This window comes from Muscardinus avellanarius (assembly GCF_963383645.1).
Source record: "Muscardinus avellanarius genome assembly, chromosome: 21".
In the NCBI taxonomy this organism is placed as follows: Eukaryota; Metazoa; Chordata; class Mammalia; order Rodentia; family Gliridae; genus Muscardinus; species Muscardinus avellanarius.
The window spans coordinates 22835929-22861007 of record NC_137807.1 but is presented as its reverse complement, the minus strand read 5'-3'; positions in this window follow the sequence as shown (position 1 = coordinate 22861007).

The following is a 25079-nucleotide window of genomic DNA, read 5'->3' as shown; positions in this document are numbered from 1 at the left end:
TTTGTGTGTGGTACTGAGGATGGAACTGAGGGACATTCTACCTCCGAGCTACACCCCTAACCCTATTCTTTATTTGAAACAGGGGCTCACTGAGTTGCAAAGGGCCTAAGTAGCTGAAGCTGGCTGTGAACTGCGATCCTCCTGTCTCAGCCTCCCAAGTGCCGGGATGACAAGCGTGCGCCACCACGCCCGGCTAATGTAAAACACGACATTAAAACGAGCAACCAGCCGGGTGTGGTGGCGCACGCTTGTCATCCCCGCGCTTGGGAGGCGGAGACAGGAGGATCACGCAGGTTCAAAGCCAGCCGCGCTGGCTTCAGAGACCCTGTTTCAAAAATACAAAATAGGTCTGGGAGTGTAGCCCGGAAGTAGAAGGGCTTCCAGGAACCCCAGCACCACTAAATAAAATAAAATAAAATAAAATAAAATAAAATAAAATAAAATGAGCGACCAGCCCTTTCGTTTATTGAATTTGCAGTGTCGGAACCGAGAAGTCTGCAAAATCTCTCTCAAGCTGCACCCACGGCAACTCAACAGGCAGATGGTATTTTGCTCACTGTGAAAGCAGAAACTGAGATTCAGCGGCAGAAGAGGTCGTGGGAAGAGTTCGGGATTTGGATAAAAATCCTGGCTGAGTAGCTGAGCGCCTTCGGCTGCTGTCACCATCCTCTCTGAACCTGGGGGTAGTCGAGGTCCCAGGAACCCCCTTCTCCACCCACCTAGGAAATCTGCCCTTTCCTCCACTCCAGCCCCAGGGCTGGGCTGAGCCAGTCACCTGTGGGCCAGCGTGGAGGGAAACAGACTAAAACTGACAGCTGGCTGCGACGGAATCCAGCCCGGGAGCCGGGGCTAGGGAGCCGATTTTAAGGCTCAGTTTTTGGATATGGAGAAGCGGATTATAAGGTCCTGAGAACTTGGGGCTGGTGGCCATGCCGGTCCAGGAAGAGGCGGACACGGCAATGTGCAAACCCAGTAGAGGAAGACAGAGTGTCGCTCACTAGCCGGGGATGGAGCGCACGGTTGTGATCCCAGCCTTCGGAAGGCTGAGACGGGAGGATCGCGGTTCGCGGCCAGCCTGAGCTACTTAGTGAGGCCCTCCGCAACTCAGTGAGACCCTGTTTCAAAATAAAGAATAAAAATAGTGCTGGGGGTGTAGCTTGGAGGTCGCATGCGCCTGGGTCCTGGGTTCCATCCCCAGATCTACAGAAAAAGAAAAAAGCATTCATGGGTTCTAGGGACTTTAAGTGTATTTTGAAGAAAAACATAATTTAACTGGTATGCAGTTAATTCACAGGCAAAACAAAGTTCCAAGTGCTCCCTGGGCGTAGGCCTATTGAAGGATGTCTTAGGTTATGGGGAGGTCCCTCGAGTAGGAAGGAGATTAATGAATCAAAACAAATGGGAAAAGAGGCTTCTGCAAAGATGAAACAGACCAGGCGCTGGGGCTGCAGGTTCCAGCCTCACTCCCTGTGCCCACTGCTCAAGGAAAGGAAACAGGGGGTCCCTTCTGGCCTGGAAAATTGTTTCCTGTTATTTACAACCAACAAAACAAGACAGGGTTCAGGACAGGCTGGACCGTGTGATGTGGTATTTATGAAAACAGCAGGTGCGGGCCGTAGAAACTAGAAAAAAAAAAAATTCCCTGCAAATCTAGCTGGCTCTCCCCTGAAAACAGATAAGGCCCTTCTTCCAGAAAGCTTTCTCATACCCAGAGGAAAGGTAACACTCTCACCTCGGAGCACACAGAAATGCAGAGAAGAGCCGGGCGTGGATTCGGGAGGCTGAGACCGGAGGATCGCTGTCCGAGACGGCCTCGGCTGCTTAGCGAGGCCCTTTGCAACTCAGTGAGACCCTGTTTCAAAAGTAAAAGGACTGAAAAATAGAGCTGGGGGTGTAGCTCGGAGGTACAATGCCCCTGAGTTCCATCCCCAGTACAAGGGAAAAAAAAAAAAAAAAAAAGGAAAAAAAAATGCAGAGCAGAATCTCAACAGATTGATTTCATATTCACATAACTTTTATTATAAATATAATTGTTCTATTATTGTTATACAAATTTATAAATTAAACCATCATGGGTATGCATTCAGAGAGAAAATCATCATCTACACAGACTTCAACACTATCCTCAGTTGTAGACAGCTGCTGGGGACTTCGGGGATTTGTATATGCTCTAGTAATAAGTCAAACCTTTTTTTGCCTAACCCTATGTAAACGTCCTCTCTTCCTCAAACCTACACATAAAAGTAGTTTGTCCTTTTTTTTTTTTTACCCCCCTGGGGAAGGAGATGCTTTTTCTGAAGTTTCCCATGTCGTGTAAAACTTAAATAACATTTCTGTGGTTTTCTCATGTAATTTTGTCTTTTGTTACAGGGGCTTCTGCCATGAACTTATAACGAGCGAGAAAAATATAGCACTTTTTCTACTCTACAAAATAAAGAGTTTTGTGTTTTGTTTTGTTTTTGCATGGCACTGGCGATCAAAGCCAGGGCCTGGTACCTGTTAGGCAGAGGCTTTACCACTGAACTGCATCCCCAAAGGATAGAAATTGGGCTGGGGTGTAGCTCAGAGGCAGAATCTCCTGGGTTCCATCTCTAGTACCACACACACACACACAAAAAAAAAATTTAAATTGAGGGGATAAATTATTTCTCAGCTCCAACTAGTGCTCAGATTGTAAGACCATAAGATTGAATACAGAAATAAATCCTGTCCATAAATCTCACGGCACAGGAGCCCCGTCTTCCCCCAATCTTAAGAGTGAAGGCCACGAAGCATCCATCGATGCTCCCCAGAAGTTGTTTGGTGATCTGTAGCTTACAGGTAAGTCTCATTTTTATTGGAACTAATTACTTAGACTTTGGGTGGCTAAGAAATACTGGTGGACGTCTGCTTTCTCTGCCCAAATTTAAACAGCAGATCGGGCGTGGTGGCGCACGCTTGAAATCCCAGTACTCAAGAGGCTGAGACAGGAAGATCGCAGGTTTGTGGCCAGCTACTTAGTGAGACCCTGTTTCAAAATAAAGAGCTAAAAACAGGGCTGGGGCCGGGCGTGGTGGCGCACGCTTGTCATCCCTGTACTTGGGAGGCAGAGACAGGAGGATCGCGCAGGTTCGAAGCCAGCTACGTGCTCTGGCTTAGGAGACCCTGTTTCCAAATAAAAATATAAAATAGGTCTGGAGTGTAGCCCGGAGGTAGAAGGGCTTCCAGGAACCCCAGTACCACCAAAAATAAATAAATAAATAAATAAATAAATAAATAAATAAATAAATAAATAAATAAAATAAAAGCAGGGCTGGGGTGTAGCTCAGAGAGAAAGAATGCCGAATGCCCCTGGGTTCCATCCCTAGTTCAGAAAAGAAAAAAACACAAAGCACTCTGTCCTAATTTGAAAGACAATTATCCACGTCTACCAATCCTTCCTATTTTCTTTGCAATTTTTACCCAGTCCAAACATCACCCTTTCTATTATTCAATTGTTTGGTTTTACATTGGTGTGGTATTAGTCTCAGGGACCTGGTTTTTTTTGTTGTTGTTGTTTTGTTTTGTTTTTGGTGGTACTGGGGTTCCTGTAAACCCTTCTACCTTCGGGCTCCACTTCCAGACCTATTTTATACTTTTTTTAAATTTGGAAACAGGGTCTCTTAAGCCAGCCCTGCTGGCTTCGAACGGGTGTGGTCCTCATGTCTCTGCCTCCCAAGCACGGGGATTACAAGCGTGTGCCACCACGCCCGGCACCCGGTTTCATTTTGCTGTGTATCTGCACTGGGCTCACCAGGTATTTTTCTTGACCTATGGTGTGGCACAACTAGCAGAGAAAGAGAACCATGAGAAGGGGAAGGACGGACAGACAGACGAATGAAGTTGATCACATCATGTGATGTACAAGTATGTGACAATGAGTCCCACCCATCAACGACATTTCTTATTATCATTTTAGTACTAGGGATTGAACTCAGGGGTGTTCTACCTTCAAGCTACATCCCTGGCCCTATTTTATTTTATTTTTTTATATATTTAAACATGACTCACTAAGTTGCCGAGGCCAGCCTTGAACTTGTGAGCTTTCTGTCTGAGCCTCCCAAGTACTGGGATTACAGGGGTGAATCTCCATACCTGGCTTTATGTATAGTTATAATGCATTAATAAAAAAGACATAACTAGCCGGGCGTGGTGGCGCACGCTTGTAATCCCCGCGCTTGGGAGGCAGAGACAGGAGGATCACGCTGGTTCAGAGCCAGCCTTGCTGGCTTAAGAGACCCTGTTTCCAAATTTAAATAAAATATAAAATAGGACTGGGAGTGTAGCCCAGACATAGAAGGGCTTCCAGGAACCCCAGTAACACCAAAAAAAAAAAAAAAAAGGTATAACTATGCTCATCTCCATACTAGTTTGAATAATTCACAGGGTTTTTGTGGGGTTTTTTTTTTTGTAGTATTGGGAATGGGACTCAGTAGCATTCTACCTTTGAACTACACCCTCAGCTCTATTTGTTTTCTTTGTTTGTTTTGTATTTTTTTTTTTTTGCAATAATGGGGATGGAGTCAAGGGACATTCTACCTCCAAGCTATACCCCCAGCCCTATTTTTTACTCTTTATTTGAAACAGGGTTTCACTGATTTGCAAAGGGCCTCACTAAGTAGCTGAGTCTGGCCACAAACTGCAATCCTCCTATCTCAGGGTCCCAAATGCTGGGATTACCACACCAGGATTTATTTTGAAACAGGGTCTCTAAGTTGCCAAGGCCCTCATTAAGGAGCTGAGGCTGGTCACGAACTGCGATCCTCCTGTCTCGGTCTCCCAAGTAATGGGATTACAAGCGTGCACCACCATGCCCGGCAGAAAAAATTACATTTTAATTACAGTTATTTAACTATAACATATAATCAAACTTTTAGTAATAATATAATCTCGTTTCTACTTTGTGAATCAAGTCTGATTTTTAAAAAATTGATGTGTGTGCACGCGCATGTATGTGTGTGTGTATACACTTATGGTGAGTGGTCAAATATTACCAAGCAAATCCTAAAAATCTAAAAAAATCAGTACTTCACTTGAGTTACTTCTACAGAGGAAGGGGTTTAAAGACAAAACACAAATTTAGGAGCTTTGGGTTACAATTTACACATCCTTTGAGAGAACCAAGCACACCTACTCTCTTTCCCCCGGAACAGAAGCCAGATGAACCTGTGGTCATCGGCAAACCACAGCTACCGCTGCTTCCAGCTCCTAAACATTAGCAAAATTCAAGAGACACGGAGTGGGAGAGGCAGAGAGAAAGGCTAATCCCTGGCTACACTGGTTGTCTTGTTACCAGCAAAACAGTGTTGAGATTTGGATGTTTCGTCTCCCCAAGACACACCAGAAATCCCCAATTTGTCGTTCCGGTTCCAGTGGGCACAAAAACTCCCCAAGTATCTCAGGACACAGGCATTGAACGGCCACACGAATCCCAATAGTTTCTACCCCAAGCCCACCGGGAAATTCTCAAGGCACTGATAAGGTGCCACACACTCGAATTTCCCCACAGTCTCCCGTTTATCCTCAAACACCCAGGAAAAGACTTTTAAAAGAAAATGAAGTGTAGCTAAGTAAGGGCGCCGGGCGCCCACATCCCGGGCGCTCTCGCCTGCTTCTGAGAAACAGACTCCGAGGGTCTCACGAAGGCTGACCATTTGGCCGCCAGAACAGGACAGAGGTCGGAGGGAGCCGCTTCACGTCCCCAAATCAAAAGAGGGGAAAGTAAGTGAGAAAATCTCCCGAGTTCAAACATTCCTTTAAACCCCCGCAACTTTAAATAGTCGAGGCGTTTCATGGCTGCCATCTTGAAAAACATTAGTTTGCCAGAGAAGCCCTTTGATTCCCATTTGGGATGGAAACGCTCGCGGATAATCCATTGAAACAGGTCCCACACAAAAGCCTTTTGGCCACAATCGTGGTGCTTGTGAAGGACAACATTTTTGTGCGCCAAATAAAAACATTTTAATGCGCTACAATCCATTACACATATAGCCCTCCATCCGCTTTCAGCCATTATTCATTAGAAAACATTTAACGTCACTGCGGATTTCACACTGGACGGTCTAGACACAAAGGACGAGAGATGGCCCATTTATAAGGGGCTGGGGCCCTCTTTTCTAATCTGAGAAGCTCCAAGGAGGTGGGGCCCGCAGGGCACAACAGCCTGGCTAAATTGTGCGGTTAACGGTCAAAGCCCCCCTGCCTTCTTTGACACTCATTTAAAGATGAGAGCAAACAATAGAGATTTGTTCTGTGCGACCCTTTCTGGTTACGTCGCCTACATCAGCTCCGCACATGAAACCGCCCCATACTTCATTCCACCTGCCAACTCCCGCCCGCCCGGGCCGACTCCCTCCCTCCCCTACTTTGCCTGCTTCCCCTTTAACACAAAGAGACAGGTAAAGAATATTGTTAAAAAGGGGTCTATTCAACAGGTCAGCTTTCATAATACAATCGCCTGTCAGGTTCCCGATGAGCTACGCGGCGCTCAGACGTCTGGGTTTTAGACCAGAAATCCAGCCGGTGTTTAGGTTAGCAGGCAGCCCGGCGCCCCGGCCACCTCCTGCCGTCCCATGGCGGAAGGCCATCTCCTGGGCGCACACACTGCAAAACCGTCTTTAATAACAGTTTGAGACGTTTGCCACATCAGCAGAAACTGCATGCCGCCGACTCCTGATGGGCCATACAGAGGTTTCTCGTGAGCCTGCGTTTTAAACTTTTACTACCAACTCAAACCCAAAGCCTACTTACATAGGAAAGGCTGGAAAATACTTAACTTGGGGTCATTTTTAAAAGTTCCTCACCCACATCTTTCCTAAAAGTAGGAGGGGAAAAAATATCTTGAAAGCCTTTGCCAGGTTGTCCGATAGCTAATTAGACAAGAATACTTGCAAACCCCAAACGTTATAGGGTCGGGGTAGCTTCTCCTCTGTGTACAGACCGTGGAACACCTGGTGTTGCCTCTAGGATGGACCAGCGAGAGACGGGGGAGCGGAAGTGGGTGTTGGTTCTCCTAGACCTTCAAGGGTAGCTCCTGTTGTTGGGTTATTTTCCCTAGTGAGCAGTTTTGAGGTTTTACTTGCTTGGTTGTTCTAATGTATTAGCAAAAGTGTCTCCAGCAAGCATCTATTAGATAAGATCAGAGAGCGTTTAAGGAGAAAGCAGAATTATACCAGGCTGGTTGTAGAGGCTCACTAAGCAGTCAGTGGAAGTCTAACCCTAACCTGGCTGTGGTGGCACATGCTTGTAATCCCAGTACTTGGGAGGCTGAGACAGGAGGATCACAGGTTCGAAGGCAGCCTCAAGCCATCTCAGCGGCGGCAGCTAGTGAGATTCGCAACCTAGTGAGACCCCCATTTCAAAATAAAAATAGGGCTCAGAGGCAGAATGTCCCTGGGTTCAATCCCTAGTACCACAAAAAAATTCTAAAAGCAAAACATTTAAGAATGGGCGAACCATAACTTTCAGGCCAAACCCAGCCCCTTGCGTGTTTTTGAATGGACTTCAGGAATGACATTACACACACACACACACACATACATATATATATTTTGGTAGTACTGGGGTTCCTGGAAGCCCTTCTACCTCCGGGCTACACTCCCAGACCTTTTTTTTACATTTTTTATTTGGAAACAGGGTCTCCTAAGCCAGCGCACGCGGCTGGCTTCGAACCTGCGCGATCCTCCTGTCTCCGCCTCCCAAGCGCAGGGATTACAAGTATGCGCCACCACGCCCGGCTGATTTTTATACTTTAAATGAGCAGTATGTGAAAGCTGGCCATGGTGGCACATGTCGTGATCCCAGTATTTGAGAGGCTGAGACAGGAGGATCACAACTTAGCAAGGCCCCGTTTAAGGGGGAAAAAAATTAGATCCAGGGGTGTTGTTCAGAGGTAGAATGTCCTGGGGTCCAATCCCTGGCACCACAAATAAAAATAATCAGCAAAAAATAAAGGAAAGCCAGAGTAGTGGTGTGCACCTGCAATCCTAATATTTGGGAGGTTGAGACCAGAGGATTCGATGCTTGGGGCCAGCCTCAGGAATTTAGCAAGACTGTTTCAATAAAAGCTGGAGGTGGCCAGGCGTGGTAGCGCATGCTTGTAATCCCCGCGCTTGGGAGGCGGAGACAGAAGGATCGCGCAGGTTCGAAGCCAGCCTCGCTGGCTTAAGAGACCCTGTTTCCAAATAAAAATAGGTCTGGGAGTATAGCCTAGAGGTAGAAGGGTTTCCAGGAACCTCAGTAGTACCACCACACACACACACACACACACACACACACACACACACACGCGCTGGAGGTGAAATACAGAGGTAGAATAGCCCTGTGTTCAATTCCCAGTGCCCCCCCCCCAAATAGAAATACATTAAAAATGAAGGGAAATAACTCTTAGTGAATGGAGAATGTGAAATTCAAGTTTCAGTGTCTGTACTCAAAGTCTTTTTTTTTTTTTTCGTAGTACTGGGGGTGGAACCCAGGGGCCTTCTACCTCTGTGCTATACCCACAACCTATTTTATATTTTATTTGGAAACATGGTCTCACTAAGTTGCTGGGAGCCTCACTAAGTAGCTGAGGTTGGCTTTGAACCTGTGCGATCCTCCTGTCTCTGCCTCCCAAGCGCTGGGATTACAAGCGTGTGCCACCACACCTGATTTAGGCACACCAATTTCTGTATGCGTGCGGCTGTTTTTGTGCCTTAACGGAGATGTGTAGTTGCCCGGAGGCCTCGAGGCCCACAAAGCCTTTTACAGAAACAGCATGCTCAGCCAGCCCTACATGTCCCGTTTCCCATGAATTTCCTTTTTGTGTATAAACACGATTTCCAGATCACCCTGCGCACACCAAGATAAACAAAGTGGGACCTCAAATCTAACCTTCAAAAACACGTTCTGTGGCTTACATAGCATCCCCCAGGGCAGGGCTGGGATACTTCTAAACCAAGACCTTGATTCTCAGCAGCTCACCACGCAGGGAAGCCACGTCGTGTAGAGATGCACACGGAGCCCCACCTTTCTGGGTCCATCTCAGCGTCCAGGCTTGTCCAGTGCAACCCCAAGCTGAGCTCTGCAGAGTGGGCAGCAGGTTCTGGCAAGCGCTTAGTATGTGTGTACGTGTGTATGCATATGTGTACATGGTTTTTTTTTGTTTTTTTTTTTGGTGGTACTGGGGTTCCTGGAAGCCCTTCTACCTCTGGCTACACTCCCAGACCGATTTTATATATATATTTTTAAATTTGGAAACAGGGTCTCTTAAGCCAGCGCGGCTGGCTCCGAACCAGCGCGATCCTCCTGTCTCCGCCTCCCAAGCGTGGGGATTACAAGCGTGCGCCACCATGCCCGGCGATATGTGTACATGTTTAGGTGTACCAAGTGTGCATGTGTTTGTGTAAGTGTATGCATGTGTGCGTGTGTGAAGGTATACACATTTTCCGTGTGGTGCTAGGGATTGACCCCAGGAGCATTCCATCTTTGAGCAACACCCCTGGACCATTTAAGTTTTGAAACAGAATCCCACCAGGTTATGGAGGGCCTCATCAAGCTGCTGAGTCTAAGCCTGGGATCCTCCTTTCCCATCCTCCTCCCAAGTACCGGGACTGCAAACGTACCCCGCCACGCCTGGCTTCTGGCAAGAACTTAGCAAAACGTCTGCTCAGGGAGCAGATGGACAGGTCCCGTGATCCAGGAAGGCCAGCGCTCAGTGGCAGCTAAAATTTAAACCTAAACCCACATCAAGGAAGGAAGGATGGTTCGGTATTTGGATTCAAGGGCCTTAGTTAGCTACAGAGGCGACAAGGACCAAGCTGGCAAGATGGGAGAACGTGGGCCGCTTTGGTGCGTCTGACCAACTCCACCGCGGACACAAAGGATTATCTTTCTATCTAACGACCAGTAGACTGTTGGTGTTTTATTATCCAGCTGCAGCCTCTTAATCACCCCTGAATGAGTATAATTATGACTATCAGCCAACAGAATAAAGCTGCAGAATTCCCTTAGGGATTAGATGGTCTCCTAGCAAAACCGACCACAGTTCGTGGAGTCTTAATTGGCCCATGGGAGCTGCAGGTGAAAGAAAAATAAAAACATAGTGATTACACAAGCACTAGTAGAGCTGGAAAAAAATGCTGAATTCAAGGCCTGGGCCTCTTTGACTACTTTTTTGTGTGGCACTGGGGATTAAACCCAGGGGCATTCCAACTCTGAGCTATACCCCCAGTCCAATTTTATTTCTTATTTGGAAACAGTATCTAAGTTGCAGAGGGCCTCACTAAGTAGCTGATGCTGGCCTCAAACCTGCAATCCTCCTAGCCCAGCCTCCCAAGTACTGGGATTATAACCATGTGCTACCACCACCCTCTTTGGCTATTTCTAATGGTAAGTATCAGAAAAAGCTTTTCCAAACTTTATGTAATTTTTTTTTTTTTTTATGGTACTGGGGTTGGAACCCAGAGGCTTTCTACCTCCGGGCTATACTCCCAGACCTATTTTATATTTTATTTGGAAACAGGGTCTCACTAAGCTGCTGAGAGCCTCACTAAGTAGCTGAGGCTGGCTTCGAACCTGCATGATCTTTCTGTTTCAGCCTCCCAAGCGCTGGGATTACAAGTGTGCGCCACCACGCTCGGCAACTTTATGTAATTTTTAAGCAGAGGACAGCTATTCCAATTACTTCACTGTTGGCAGATAAACTTGTGAAAGAAGGATTTTCTTGCCTTAAGGGGCATCTTCAGCTAGCTTTTCCTAGACCAAAAGATACATCCTGGTCCCAGAGCCTTGCAGACCCTAGGCAGAAATCAGGTATTAACAGTGGATTATGCCAAACTAAGGAACCAGCCAAGATGCCCAACGGACGAATAGATTACAAGACTAGTGGATATATACACAAACACTCAGCCCTAAAGAACTAAATCATGTCATCTGTGGGGAAATGTGTGGAATTGGAGAATATTATGGTAAGTGAGATTAGTCAGTCGCAAAAGCAAGCTATCGGCTGCTCTTTCTAATATGTGGAAGCTAGGGAGAAAAAAGGGTCATAGAAGAACTCTAGATGAAGGAGAGGCCATAGACGAGCAAATTAGGCGAGCTGACAGAGGGTGGGAGAAGGGAAAATGGAAATTCCCTTGTATGATGTCCATTCGCAAACATCAAAGTTGATCGCTAAGCCAGACATGAGAAGTACCAGGGTGATAGGCACGTGCTACCATACTCTGTGACATTCGTTTTCTATATTCTGGAAAGACACAATAAAGGGAATAAAAATAACCCACAGTCTCACCACTTGGAAGTTACCGTTTTCTGTCCATCGATGGATGAATAAGAAAATGTATTAGTCATAAAAAGAGCAAAATTCCGTCATTTGCAGCCGCATGGATGGGACCGGAGGGTGTTCAGTGAAATAAGGCGGGCATAGAAGACACTGTTCTAAGAGATGGAGGCAGTTCTCGGAGGACCCTTGGTTCATTTAGGCAAGAAAGCTATCTTAACAGGAGAAGATGGCACTTTCCCCTTGCTCTAGGCTTTCTATCTGGAGACGGGATCTCTCCTCAAATGTCACGAACCTTTACAACTGTGAGCTACGCAAACCTCTTTTCTTTATTAAGTTACCCGGCCTCGGGTATTTTATTACAAGAAGAACCTAATACAATGACATCAGACTTTTGATAGAGACATGAGAATGACCACAGTTATCACAATTGTAGGGCTGATGTTCTTACTTTTCAGTAAATCTGACAACTAACCAACAAACCAGCAAATATTTTCCGAGAATCTACCCCAGGCATGGTCCCTTGGAATTTCTCACCTCTTTAGAAAGAGACAGGGTGTAGAAAGGAAGGCAACAGTCCTACACTCGGTACCTAAAATTTTCAGTGGCTTTTAAAAGCAGATGCTAACAAAAATATGGAAGGTACTTTAAGGGCAGAAGTTCTGGCAGTGAAAACCTATGGGGTTTGACTTTTCTTAACGGTTTCAGTACAGAAAGCTTACTTTGCTAGTCAGAAGTTAAGGAAATATAGTGGAGGCTGGCTGGGAAAGTGTTCACATATTTATCTGGCATGAGAGTTTTTAATACAAAAACACACCGATTTGCCTAGATTTGCTTTTACTTTAAAAAAAAAAAAACAGCCATACCCAATACAGAAACAGAGAAACACGTCTTTAAGTTGGGAAAGGGGAGTCAGGATACAGGGTAGATGCTCTTAATTTTTAAAATTATTGATCCTTCTGAAGGATAATACAGCCTTTGCTATAAGAAGCCTCCGATTCTCTTAATAATCTTTACTTTGATTTTTTTTTTTTTTTTTTTTTTTTTTTTTTGGTGGTACTGGGTATGGAACCCAGGGGCATTCTACCTCTGAGCTACACCTCCAGCCCTATTTTATTCTTTATTTGGAAACAGGGTCTCTCTGACTTGCAAAGGGCCTCACTAAGTAGCTGGTGCTGTTCACAAACTGTGATCCTCCTGTCTCAGCCTCCTGAATGCTGGGATGACAAGAATGCACCACCATGCCCGGCTTAATGTGTATTTTAATAAGTGTCACTTGGAAAGAAACTTCACTTGAAACAGCAATGTCCATGTATGCCTCCACCATGTTGCACTCCATTAAATGTAGGACTTCAATGCACCAATAAAAAAAATTAAAAAGAAATACAGCAATGTGGTTTCATTTTGGTATTTCTCTTTCATCAAATTTAAGTAATTTTTTTTTTTTTTGGTGGTACTGGGGGTGGAACCCAGAGGCTTTCTACCTCCAGGCTATACTCCCAGACCTTTTTTATATTTTATTTGGAAACAGGGTCTCAGTAAGTTGCCGAGAGCCTCACTAAGTAGCCGAGGCTGGCTTCGAACCCGCGCGATCCTCCTGTCTCAGCCTCCCAAGCGCAGGGATTACAAGCGTGAGCCACCACGCCCAGCTTAAGTGAATTTTTAATTATTTAATAAAAATAGATGATCTCAGCCCAGTGTGGTGGCACATGCCTGGAATCTTGGGAGGCCGAGACAGGATGATTGCAGGTTCAAGACCAGCCTCAGCGACTTAGCAAGGCCCTGTTTCAAATTAAGGGCTGGAGATGTAGCTCAGAAGTAGAATGTCCCTGAGTTCGATCTCCAGTACAAAAGGAAAACCTAAATTTTAAAAATGCATTAACATTGTGTGTGTGTGTGTGTGTATAGCTGGGGAGTTGATTCCAGGATTATTTTGTATCTGAGCTACACCCCCAGACTTATTTAATTTTGAAACGGGGTCTAAGTTTCAGAGGGCCTCAAAAAGTTGAGGCTGCCCTCAAACTTGTGATCCTCCTGCCTCAGCCTTCCAATTACAGGCGTGCGCCACCACACCTAGCTAAAAATTTATCTCATGCATATTTATGTATGAGGGATGCTTGAGTTGATATCTCCTAACGTGAGCAATCATTAAGTATTTCTCAGTTGGGGACCCTGGAGTAGCTTTTTTCTTTACCTTTATAGTTCTATATTACTGAAATTTTAAGAGATTCAGGCAAAGCGAGCTGCAAAATTTAAAATAAGAGTATCTGGAACAGGAACCAAGTTTATCTGGCCCAGTTATGTGCAAAAGTCACACATTACATCGGCACCATCCTACTGGTCCTTGAGCCAACCTGTCTACTGACGGGACGTGAGAATGGGTCTACAGAACGCTTACTAAAGTTTAATCAGCACTTAGACACTCAGAGAAACTACTCTGTTGATGGTGGTGAATGCTCCATGGAGCTACAGCTGTGACGTGACCCGGAACTACGTCACGTCGTAGGGACGTCATTTGTCTTGTCTTGCAAATCACATCCTAATTATGGGAGAGAGACATCACCACTGCAGAAAAGTGACGAAGACATGGGACCTTTCTGTACTGTTTTTTGTTAACATTTGTGAGCATATAATTTTTTGTGGTGCTGGGGAGAGAACCCAGGAGTATTCTACCTCCAAGCTATCCCCCAACCCAACTTGTTAATTCTTTCATTGGAAATGGCCTGAGTTACAGAGGGCCTTCACTAAGTAGCCGAGGTGGTCCCAAAACCCAGATCGTCCTGTCTCAGCCTCCCAACTGGAATTACAAGCGTATGCCGCCACGTCCAGCTTGTGAGCATATAATTTTTAGTTTAAAATCAAATTATGGATAGGTGTGGTGATGCACACCCGTAATCTCGGTATTTGAGAGGCCAAGACGGGAGGATCGAAGGTTTAAGGCCAGCATATGATAACTTAGTGAAACCCTGTTTCAAAATTTAAAAAAGGGTATAGCTCAGTGGTATAGCCCCTGAGTTTAGTACCCAATTCCACACACACACACACAAACACACACACACACACACACACACACACACACACACACACACAAAAAAAAAACTATTGCAAAAATTTTGTGTTATAAAGCCATGAAAATATACTTGAACCACAACAAATAATTTACTGGAAGCTTGGTATAGAGAGTCATCTTCTACCAACACTGAAGGTTGCTGCAAGCCATGGGTCGGTCTCTTTCCCCACCAGAAATAGGGGGACTTACCTATTTCTGACCAAGTCCCTACACTCCAGTTACTCTGGGGAGAATAGACAACTGGCTGGATGATTTGCATACACTGAGCTTTTGAATGAATCCCCCATAAACCAACCCTCCCCAAAGGTAATAAAACCACAGCGCCAGGAGATCGACCCTGGCACAACCTCAGGTGTCGCTCGGCTTGCACCTGTCTTCACAGGTATTCGTGCGCTCGCCCCATGCGATGTTATTACGCGTATCGATTCCTCTGACCACCGCGAGGATAAGATACAGAAGGGTTCCCTCATCCCTTGGGGATGTTACCCCCTAGGTCATACTTTCTACCATCTCCCCAACTCCAGGCAGCAAGTAACCCATTCTCCATGCCTATAATGTCGTCCCTCTGAGAATGACGCAAAAGCAGGGTCATGCAAACCAGGTGTGCTGGTGCACACCTGTAATGCCAGTACTTGGAAGGCTGAGACAGGAGGATGGTGTGTGTGTGTGTGTGTGTGTGTGTGTGTGTGTGTGTGTGTGTGTAGTACTGGGAATTGAACCCAGGGACATTCTACCTCTGATCTACACACCAGCCCTGTTTTATTTTTATTTGGAAACAGAGTCTCACCAGGTTGAGAGCCTTACTACTTACTGAGGCTGTCCTCTAATTTGTGATCCTGTCTCAGTCTCCTAAATACAGAGATTACAAGGGTATGCCACCACACCTGGCTTGGCCTTAGCAACTTAGTGGGGCACTGTTTCTAAATTAAAAAAAATGAGAAGGGCTGGGGTGTAGCTTGGAGGTAGAATGCCCCTGGGTTCAAGCCCCAGCAACATATACACACTTGGGTCCTAAGTACATAACTTTAAAAAAAAAAAATAGTGAAGCCGGGTGTGGCAGTGCACGCTTGTAATCCCAGCATTTGAGAGGCTGAGATAGGAGAATCGTGGTTCGCAGCCAGCCTCAGCTACTTAGTGAGGCCCTCCGCAACTCAGTGAGACCCTGTTTCAAAATAAAGAATAAAAACTAGGGCTGGGGGTGTAGCTTGGAGGTAGAATGCCCTTGAGTTCCATCCCCAGTACTGAAAAAAAAAAAAAAGTGGTACTAGGGGTGAAACCCAAGGGTGTTCTACCTTTGAGCTACACCCCCCATGCCCTATATTTTTTTATTGGGGTACAGGCTCTAAGTTGCAGAGCCTAATTCCTAATGCTGGCTGTAAACACTCTCCTCCCATCTCAGCCTCTCCAGTCCTGCGATTTCAAGTGTGCTCCACCACGCCCAGCTCGCACATAACCTCTTGAAATTATTTTCTGTCCTTTGCATAATGCCCTTGTGTTCATCCAAGTTGTTGAAGAGATCAACCATTTGCTCTCCTTTACTGTGGAGAAGCTTTCCACCCACATATTTCACCAACGCGTCCAGGTGAGGTGCTCCCCACTGCGTCCTCCTTACGCAGTAATTACACAGGCTCTTCGGTTGCATCTAAGAACCCCGTAATATAAGAGCTAATCCACCAAAGAAAAGCAGAAAGCTTGGATTGGGTTTTACACATACACGGGGATCTTCACAAGACAGAAATCCTAAGAAACTGAGGCCTGAGACTTTTATTACTTTTCATAAAAAGGATAAATCTGAGCCGGGCGTGGTGGCGCACGCTTGTCATCCCAGCACTCGGGAGGCTGAGACCGGAGGATCGCGGTTGTGGACAGCCTCAGCTACTTAGTGAGGCCTTCTGCAACTCAGTGAGACCCTGTTTCAAAATAAAGAATAAAAATAGGGCAGGGCGTGTGGCTCGGAGGTCAAATGCCTCTGGGTTCCATTCCCAGACCCACCAAAAAAATAAAAAAAATAAAAAATCTGGAAAGCCAGCAGGACAAAGGGCTGTATAGACCAGGTGGTACGCTCCAGGGATGCTAAGACATCTCTATCAGAAATGCGAAGCGGGGATGTAAGAAGTCATCGGAAGGGTCATTTCAACTTTGTTAGCTTCTCTGTAGCCCCCAGTTACCAGTCTCTGGTGATTTGGCCTCTGTTTCAAATCTCGGTCTTTGAAGGATACCCACCCTTCCAGAAAAGGTCTGTATGGTTGCTGCACGCAGAGAAAAGGAATGCCAATGAGCCCGCTCAAGTTCCAGGTGTTTAAGTCATCCCAACTCTAAGTGATCAATACACCAATTTGGCTTATTTTCACTTAATTCCTCCAAAGAGAATCTTGGAATTCATGAAGGCGGCGCACTGGCCGCCTCAGCCAGGCAGCAGTGCATGCATATGATCCTAGTGCTTGGGAGGCTGAGACAGGAGGATGGCAAGGTGGAGGACCAGCCTCTGCAACTTAGTGAGTCCCTCCGCAACTTAGCGAGACCCCCGTTTCAAAGTAAAAAGTAAAAAGGTCTAGGCGTATAGCTAGTAAGTAGAATGCCCTTCAGTCTCTCTCGTACCCAAACAAAAATAAAACACACAAAAGAGAGCTTCCTTCACTTTAGAAAATATAACTACACTTAGATCAGCATATTTACTCTGACATGAATTGCATATGGCCCCAACACTGAAAAATATTACATGTGCTCTTGCCAGAGAAAATTCTCACCCTTAGACCTTAGACAGTGAATATCCCTCCCTCTACCCATCCATCAAATCTGTTTCTCCCATCGAAGGATGCTTCCTCGAGTTACTCTGCAACGTTGGCAAGGACCCGCACTTTATTCCAGGTGGTCAGGTGCATTTTGGTCCAGGACGGTGTCATTCTGAGTTAGCAGTTGCCTAGGCAACAGGTTCTGTGCTATAGACATGGATCATTGGCTGAATGGATCAGTGACAGTCTGTAGCTAGAGTTTCCCCATGGTTCATGAGGCTCCTGTGGACAGCTACTAAATTATTCTAACTGCATAGAAAAGTGCTTCTGTATCCTCTTGGGCTGGCCAGCGGAGGAGAAACAATCCATCAACAGGGCAATGTTTTCGAATTAGATCACACATGATAGAAGAACAAACCCAGGAAAATTGACCTTGTAAGTCTTGATGCCTATAAGAAAGTCCTGGGAAAAGAAGTGTGAAGTGTGACATTAAAGTTGTCTTCCATCTCCCCCCATGAAGCCTTATTGTCTGCTGTTCAGCTTCTAATAACCTGTCACTTGGGAAACTTTGGGGTTACCGCATTTAAGAGTAAACAGAATATATCTGAGATAATTTCTTTTTGTGTGTGTGGTACTGGGGTTCCTGGAAACCCTTCTACTTCCGGGCTACACTTCCAGACCTATTTTTTTAATATTTTTTATTTGGAAACAGGGTCTCTTAAGCCAGCACGGCTGGCTTCGAACCTACGTGATCCTCCTGTCTCTGACTCCCAAGTGTGGGGATTACAAGCATGTGCCACCATGCCCGGCAATATCTGAGATAATTTTTTAAAACTGCAAACAGTCTTACCCAAAAAGGCACCGAATACCTATGCTTTTAACATTGGGTCACTATTATTTAAGGTTCTACCTTAGCTTACACAGGAACACAAGCCCGTGTTGCTACTGAAATGAATAAAAATTAAGTAAAATTAGCCGAGCGTGGTGGCGCACACTTGTAATCCCAGTGCTTGGGAGGCTGAAACAGAAAGATCATGTAGGTTCGAAGCCAGCCTCAGCTACTTAGCAAGGCTCCCAGCAACTTAGTGAGACCTTGTTTTCAAATAAAATATAAAATAGGTCTGGGAGTGTAGCCTGGAGGTAGAAGGTCCCTAGATTTCATCCCCAGTAACACGCACACAAAAATTAAGTAAAATTAAAATTCAGAAGGCAGGTGTGGTGGCATATGCCTGTAATCCCAGTACTTGGGAGGCTGAGATAGGAAACCAACCCCAGCAGTTTAGCGAGGCCCTTTGCAACTTAGTGAGACCCTGTTTCAAAATGAAAAAAAGACGTGGCTGGGGGTGTAGCTCAGAGGTAGAACTTCTGGGGTTCCATCTCCTGTGTCACAAAAAAAATTAATTTAGCACCCCAGTCATGGTAGCCTCGTCTCCAGAACGCCTCAGTCACACACGGCCCACGGCGGCAGCCTTGGTTAATACAGACCACTTCTATCATGACCGAAAACGTGATAGGACAGTATTCGAGGCCACTCGAATGATCCAGCAACCCCCACGCTCCGGTTCTAAATTGTCTAACCACTTCCCCAACCAACAAGAGGAGACTTCAACCTCATCCTCCTCACGTGAGGATTTTTCACCAAGTCCAAAATCTTATCCATAGACCCAGATCCTCCTCCATGACTAGGAGACACCCGGCGCCCTGTCATTTAGACCTAGTAGAGGGGAGGTCACCGGGGGAGGCCATCTTCCTGTTCTGTTACCTTGGTTTCCATCGCACCTGGAGGGAGACCAGGCTATTAACGATTCCGCAGAGGCTTTCAACCTTGCTCTCCACCGGCTTTTGATTCCGCGAGGCTGACACCCAGCAGTAAGGTCCGGGGTGATTCTAGCTCACTGGGTAGAGCAGAGTTAATAATTCATGGGAGGAGGCGGGGCCGCACCGTGTGGCCGGCTACCTGTGGGCATGGAGGTTGCTTCACAGTGATAAGAACTAGAAACCGGACCTCCCTGGAGATTACGCTAGAGCCCCTGCTCATGTTGGCTCAGTCTCTGTCCCTGTAGACTCGGGAAATAAGAGTCAGGACCCTCCGGGAGCCATGCTGGAGATTAAACAGGCCCTGAGCCTGCATCCAGCCCCATGCAACTCCCCACCTCTCGACTCCATTTGCAAAACTTTACCATCTTCAGACTTTAGGGCACCAAGTTCACCTGGAAACTTTGGGGTTCATGACACAGGGACCCTGGCCTTTGCTGGACTGCCTCCGTTTTATTATTGATTTATAGATGCAGAACTAATGCGCTCTTTCTCTTTGTAAAATATATATGAAATATGTAAAGCATGTTATCTATAACATTGTTATTTATAACATGTACCCATATACGTATAACATACCTATATACATATGTGTATGTATATATCCATATATATATATATATATATATATATATCTTATATATAACATTAGGGATATTGGAGGTAATGTAATTACATCTGTAATTAAAGATGGCTTTAACCTGAAGCTTAGAGCTTGCTTTTTCCAGAAGGCCTGGACCCCTATTCTGTATTCATAAAGTTGTATTTCTTTTCTTTGACAGATTTTTCCATCCCTCACACACCATATTTCATAAGCCACAGGCCCCCAAGCCCAAGACTGCCCGAGTTCGAAGCTCCCATAATGCTGCAGGTAAGAGCGCTGTGCACGTGGTCGCTCATCACACACACACACACACACACACACACACACACACACACACACGACATGGAGGGGAATGATTACATGCACACATTTCTGTGGAAATATCACATCCCGTTTAGAGTTGCGTAATGTGTTTTTTACTCAATGGCACCAGCCTGGAGACTAGGCTTTCCCTGGGACCATGCTTAAATTCAACACGCACAGGTGCTAAAACCCTTAACATGCACACGTGCTTAAACTTTTTGTGGTACTGGGGATGGAACCCAGGGGCATTCGACCTCTGAGCCACACTCTCAGCCCTATTTCTTTGTTGCTGTTCTTTATTTTGAAACAGGGTCTGAGTTGCAAAAGGCCTCACTAAACAGCTGAGGCTGTCCGCGAACCGTGATCCTGTCTCAGTCTCCCAGATGCTGAATTACAAGCGTGCGCCACTACGCCCGGCTTCATAGCATGCAGTGAGACCCTGCAACTCAGTGAGACCCTGTTTCAAAATAAAGAGTAAAAAATAGGGTTGGGGGTGTCGCTCAGAGATAGACTGCCTCTGGGTTCCATCCCCAATACCGTAAAAAATAAATTTAAAAAAAAACTGACAAATATGGCTCTCGATCTGAGAGCCCGTGTTCAACAACAGAAATGGGTTCGACATGTTCCTGGGGCCCATGGCCGCCTCGGCTACCCAGAGGCCTCGAGTCTCACCCGCCCCTGGCACGGCCTGGGGGCTGGTTCTTCCCACTCCGAGCCTCAGTTACCCCGCTGGTCACACCAGACCACAGAATGGAGTATTTCCTGAATACCGGCCTTTGGCTGCCCTCGACATAATTCTTCCCTTGTAAACCAAGCATTAAGTAACAGGGACGGCTACGGAGAGAAGGCCCCCACGAGAACAAGCAATAACCAGGTCCCCCTGCGATGGAGGCAGGGGAATGGCAGAAAGGGCGCGGCCATCCCAGCACACAACCAGGGCTTCCTTCTCCTGTGTTCTGCTCACTTTCCTCTCCTCCCAAAGGAACTTTTACTAAAAAGCCTTCATCCGTGATATCTTATTCTGGTCCTGGAAAGTGGCACATCCTTACTCTCAGTAACGTGATGAATTTTTTTTTTTTTTAGTACTAGGGGTGGAACCCAGGGGCATTCTACCTCCGAGTTACACCCCCAGCCCTATTTTTTTTTATTCTTTTATTTATTTATTTTTGCGGGTCTGGGGATGGAACCCAGAGACATTCGACCTCTGAGCTACACCCCCTGCCCAATTTTTTATTCTTTATTTTGAAACAGGGTCTCAGTGAGTTGCGGCGGGCCTCACTAAGTAGCTGAGGCTGTCCACGAAGGGCGATCCTCCAGTCTCAGCCTCCCAAATGCTGGGATGACAAGCGCGCGCCACCACGCCCGGCTATTCTTTGTTTTGAAACAGGGTCTCCCCGAGTTGCAAAGGGACTCACTAAGTAGCTGAGGCTGTCCTCAAATTGCGATCCTGTCTCAGCCTCCCAAATGCTGGGATGACAAGCGAACGCCACCATGCCCGGCTCTCTGTGATGAACTTTGAATCTCCACCTGATTGGATACAGCAGCTGCTAATATCTTTCTGGAAAAGATTGGCAATTTTAGTTGGCAGACTGAGGATGTAAGGGCTGCCCTCAGGCAGCGTTGGGCAGAGGAAAGGCAAATTCTCTCCCTCTCCCCTGGAGCCAGGACACCTTCCCCCCTGGGACCTAAGAACTCCAGTCTCTCTTTGCCTATGGATGTTGGGACTCGTCCCAGTGGCCCCCCAAGTCTAGAGGCCTTTGGACTTAGAGGCCCAACCCCTGGCTTCTCCAGCTGGCAGACAGCCTATTGCGGGGCTTCTCAACCCGATCATGGGCGCCAATAGCCCTCATGAATCCCCTCGTATATATCTACGTACATAATTATTCTGTACCTGGAAATTCCCAATACAATCTCTGCCTGGCAAGAGAAAATAAAGATGTTCATAATTCTTTCATTTTTAACTAGATTTACTTAAAATGATTCCATTTTTGTAATTAAATAATACCAGGTATCACTTATTTGGTTACAAGAGAAAACCCAGAAATTATACTGGGAATGCTCTATTTCTTCGTGTGATAGACTCTCTGGCGATTTGTGTGCTAGTGTTTAGTACCTACAGTGCACCTGTGTGTCTTCGGCCCTGAGGATTCAGCACTAAGAATTATAAGATGATTTTCTTGATTCTTTATACTCTTTAGTATTTCTGATATGTATTTTGTGGTGATTCTGGATATTAAACACAGCTACACTCGCAGCCTGATTTTTTTTTATTTTGAAACAGGGTCTAAGTAGCTGAGGCTGGCTGCGAACCACGATCCTCCTATCTCAGCCTCCCAAGTACTGGGATTATAGGAGAGTCACCACGCCCAACTCTGATAGGTATTTCACAACTGAAATATATTCATATATGCTATAAGGTTCGCGTGTGGTGTTGGGGATTGAACCCAGGAGCATCTATCTCAAAGCTACACCCTCAGCCCTAGTTTTACTATTTTTGAAACAGTCTCACTGAGTTGCAGAGGGCCTCACGAAGTAGCTGAGACTGACCACGAACCTGCGACCCTCCTGTCTCAGCCTCCCAAGTACTGGGATTACAAGTGTGTGCCACCACGTCCGGTTTACTTTTTCTTGTTACCGGGAATTCAGGAGAATCCTAGCTCCAATCGATACCCCTAGTCCTTTTTAATTTTGAAACAGGGTCTCACTCAATTGTCAAGGCTAGACTTGAAACTGCGATTCTCCTTTCTCAGCCTCTCAAATATGGGGATGACAGGGACTGTGCCCCAGCAGGTGCGCATATGACCATCACTAGGAATCTCACTATTCTGTCCACGGAAGGAGGAGGGGATGGCGTGGGAAACGGACCGACAATATTGTGTGCGATTATGAATCTCACAATGACATTGTTATAATGTGCCAATAAAGAAACTCAAAACAGGAAGAGGATCCTACCACTACATCTAAAAGCCCCGTGGTCTTACTCCTCAAATCCATTATGCTTCCAGGGTTATCACTCCCGATCTCCTGAGAAATCTAAGAATCTTGGAGTTAACGCAACTCACTTATTTGTGAAAACTTTTTTTTAAACTTGATTTATTTATTTATTTATTTATTTGGTGGTACTGGGGTTCCTGGAAGCCCTTCTACCTCTGGGCTACACTCCCAGACCTGTTTTTTTTTCAACATTTTTATTTGGAAACAGGGTCACTTAAGCCAACACAGCCGGCTTTGAACCCGTGCGATCCTCCTGTCTCCGCCTCCCAAGTGCGGGGATTACAAGCTTGTGCCACCACGCCCAGCAAACTGGTGTTTTTTTTTTAAATTAAAGCTTCCATGCAGTCATCCCACATGGGGATTAGAAAAGACAAAGGGAGATGTATTTTAAGAAACACCTATGAGCCGGGAGTGGTGGCGCACGCACGCTTGTAATCCCTGCACTTGGGAGGCTGAGACAGGAGGATCGCACAGGTTCGAAGCCAGCCTCAGCTACTTAGTGAGGCTCTCAGCAACTTAGTGAGACCCTGTTTCCAAATAAAATAGAAAATAGGTCTAGGAGTGTAGCCCGGAGGTAGAAAGCCTCTGGGTTCCACCCCCAGTACCACCAAAAAAAAAAAAAAAAAAAAGAAACACCTATGATACAGCCACAATCCAAATGCTACCTCTTTGATAGAGGAGACATCAGCCTGATGAAGACTTGGGTGAGAACCAGACCTCCACACACACGTCTTGTGATCCGAGATCACAGAGCTTGGTCCCCGGGGCCGATGCTCCCAGGTACTTGTCAAGGCCCCCCTCTCACAAAGTCTCCTTAAAAGAACCTGAGGCCCCCAAAAGTACGTCTCGCTCTCACTCTTCCCCTCGGCACGGCCACCGTTCCGCTGCCTTCCTTCCTGAATAATCCTCTGAGGGTGCTTCGCTTTCTGAACCAACCCAGAATTCTTTTCTGCAGCGAACATCACAAACCCAAGGTCGAGGCGAGGCCCCTGGTCCCCCTTTAGAGGGACCTCCTTGGACTTCCTTCAGTGACAGAAGACCAAGATACGTTCACGTAAAAGCCAGCGTGGTAGCGCACGCTTGTAATATCCCAGCATTTGGGAGTCTGAGACAGGAGGATCGCGGTTCATAGACAGCCTCAGCTAGTTAGTGAGGCCCTTTGCAACTCAGTGCGACTGTTTCAAAATAAAGAATAAAAAATAGGGCCGGGGGTGTAGCTCAGAGGTGGAATGCCCCTGGGTCCCATCTGTAGTACTGCCAAAAAAAAAAAAAAAAAAAAAAAAAAAAGGTCAGGGAATACTAACTACTGTTTTACTTAAAGGCTTTAATAACAAAGGCTTTCAGTATGCCTAGAATACCTAGCCGTATAGGAGGCCCTGGAATCCAGAGAGCTCAGCCAAGTGGCTGAATACAAGATAAATACATGAAATGATAGCTGCCTATAGATTTTTCTTTTTGTTTTGTTTGCCGGGGATTGAACCCAGGGGCATTTTACCTCCAAGCTATACCCCCTCACACCCAATTTATTCTTTATTTTGAAATAGGGTCTGAGTTGCAGAGGGCCTCACTAAGTAGCTGAGGCTGTCCGCAAACCGCAATCTTCCTGTCTCAGCCTCCCAAGTACTGGGATGACAAGCGTGCGCCACCACGCCTGGCTTTGTCCATACATTTCCTAACAGATCTCCCTCTCCCACCCCGTCTCTTTCTCTCCCTGCTACAGGTAGCCTCCAAAAAGGGCACTTTGAGACCAGACAAGAAGGTGGCCACCTACAGGCTGGGAAGAGAACCGTCATGGGAAGGCGGGCACATCGGCGCACATCTGATCCGACTTCCCAGCTCCCTGCGCTGTGCAAAACTGATTCGTGCTTTTTAGGTCACCCAGTTTATGACATGTTCTGGCAACCCGAGCTGACAAACAGAATTACTGTTTTGTTGTCGTCCCATTAAATTTTGCACCCAGTAGCAAAGCCGGGTTGCCTCTCGGTTGGCCCTGCTGGGCTGTGAGTTCCCTGACGTCAGACATCTGTGCGGTTGGCTACTCTATTTCTAGGGTGTTGCACTTAATAGGTCCTCCGGGACAGAGCTCTCAGTGGTTTTCAAGTAAGTAAACATGTCCTGGGCCCTTTAGCAGTATGCAAAAAGAATCCGATAGGCTTAAATTTTTGTTTTAAAAATTACTTTAAGCCAGGTGTGGTGGCACACACACTTGTAATCCCAGCATTTGGGAGGCCGAGACTGGAGGATCGTGGTTCACAAACAGCCTCAGCTACTTAGTGAGGCCCTCTG